This window comes from Gadus chalcogrammus, chromosome 2 (assembly GCF_026213295.1).
Source record: "Gadus chalcogrammus isolate NIFS_2021 chromosome 2, NIFS_Gcha_1.0, whole genome shotgun sequence".
NCBI classification, from domain to species: domain Eukaryota; kingdom Metazoa; phylum Chordata; class Actinopteri; order Gadiformes; family Gadidae; genus Gadus; species Gadus chalcogrammus.
The window spans coordinates 437,868-440,323 of record NC_079413.1 but is presented as its reverse complement, the minus strand read 5'-3'; positions in this window follow the sequence as shown (position 1 = coordinate 440,323).

Sequence of the window (2,456 nt, the reverse complement as noted above, 5' to 3'; positions counted from 1 at the left end):
CTGTCTATTTCTGTTTCGGTGACTGACTCATTGCCTGATTTATTAAAACGAATGGGAAAAGACATATTTGTTGCACTGTGTAGATCAGAGGTGAATCCAAGGCACTGTGGGAAATTTAGAAATGTTATAGTTTAATTAATTGGATGATTGAATACTTTCTAGATGCCTGTTTCTTCAATGACCTCAGCTTTTTAGAGACCCCTTATCTATTGTTTTGTCGTCTTGTAGTTCCCTTTTGAATTTTACATTTCAGTGACTGATAAGAAATGGTTGATTAATTGATGAATGGATGAATGAAGCCATTCTCCCCTTTAAAGACCTTGACTTGGCAGTGGGGCAGCCTGAGCAGGTGGCGGTAGGCAGGGAAGTCTCTTTCAACCACACTGTACAAAAGCTTTCGAAACATTCTCTGGACACTTAAAGGCCACCGGGCAGGAAACCAAAAGGCCTACTTTGAGAGAAAAGGAATAAAGGGTTTTTGTTTTAAACCCTCTCCCTCTCCTTTCGCAGCCCCACACCCACAACAACTGCTCTCCAACTTTTACATTTTATCCCCTTGCTAGAAAAGGGATCCGGGGGCAGGGAGACAAGGGTGCCACCGCAGCGGGCGGCGCCCTCAGACGCAGATGTCACGGGGTGGTGTGTGTCTCCACGCCGACGACGTGGTTCCCAGGACCGGCGTGCTGGAGGGGCTTAGGGGGGGGGGGGGGGGGGGGGGGTGGCAGAACCTAAGCTTAGTTTCGCTTAGGGGCAATCTGGCTGCCAAGTGCAGTGATTTAGCCGTGAGCAGATGAAGACTAGTCTATGTCTGAGAGCAGTAATTAATATTGAACAGTTAAAGCCCTAAACAACCTTCTGTGTCCTCCTGCATGCATAAGAAGAGCCGAGTAACATAGCAATCGTGTGTAGAGTAATTACTGTGATCGGTCGAGTGAGAATGAGTGTGAGATTTGTTTAGTTTTGGACAGCCTACATGACCATAAAATTAACACACCCGGCAAAAGAAACAACCCCTCAACCACTTTTTCGTTTTTTAAGGATTTTTATCCACATATATGATATATCCCTATGGGCATTTCAATAGTAGTTTTGTCTTCTTTTTTTTGCTCCCGTCAACCATAATGTATATGTCAGGTCACTGAATATAGACTTTTTTGAAGAGCTCTATGTCAGGTCACTGAATGTAGAGTTTTTTTTAAAAAAATCTCCTTCCAGGGTGTAGAGACCTATAACAATTATTTAGTGAGTATTCGAAGGGATGGCAGAACAATGTCATCGTAACCTCTATCTCAGCAGGACAATTGCGTTTTGACAAATTTTGCATGTGTTTACGCTTTGCCAGTACTGTTGAGTTTAATTTTCAACTGTTCAAAAGTAAACCTAGCCATAATGTATCATGTGCTGTGTTTTTGTATTCAATGCTGATGACGAGACCAACAATGAGCGTGTTCCTTTTGTTCTTCTGTGTGTTTGAAGTAACGTTTTTACCGCCACCGGTTTTTACCGCCACTGCATTGTTATGTGAGCGTTTTTTGAAAATAGTTTTTTGATGGTTCTCTTGTGGACAAAGATATTGAGTACAACACTGATGATGTGGACATTTTGTTTTAAAAGGATGGGTAATAGATATGTTTTGATATGCTTTTTGATGAGGTCACGACAGGAATCTTTTCAAATGTTGGGTATCGCAGAACTGTGAATTAAGCATTAGCTAAGGAGGAGACGATTGAAGAACAATGGTCATGAAAACATGATCTGTATTCTCCTGTCAATTTAACAGGCCAGTGCAAGAGAGATAATTACATGGAGAAATACCTATTATGGCCAATGATAAAGTTACTTTATATTATAATCAGTACAAGCAGAGCATTTATTGTTGAAGAACTTAAGTATGTATTGGTAAAATAGCCTACTTGATTGGATACTTTTATCAGTATTGACCTATTTGTCCTCAGTCATTCCAAAGCAGATACTGTGCTTAACTTAAACCACTGAGTATTACGCCAACTCGTACAACCTCAAGTTGGCCTACGGTGTGTTTAGCCTAAACTCAGTCAACACTTTTCAGCTGAATCAACAGGTTTTTGCCTCAAGGATATGAGGTCATATATTTTTCCGCAGGATGTTTTATATGAAGTAATTTAATATTTCAGTAGAAGGATTAATGGAAGACTTTTACTGGTTCCTAAGGGTACTTAAAGTTGGACGTTTTTCCTCGTTACTCTCTGCACCTCTGCTGCCGTCTCACGGCTGTCAGGTTTCGAGGTCGTAGGAGAAGGAGGGAGTGAGCCTGTTCTGCATGCTCACTCCCTCAGGGTTTCGAGATCTAGGAGCACAGGGAACTGTTGGACAGAGGGAGACATTAAGGCTTAGTAGGGCCTTGGTGGCTTCCCCTACGTGGCTTCATCAAGATTATTCACTGTTTATGCAATTGTGAGACTATTCAAATGATCCCG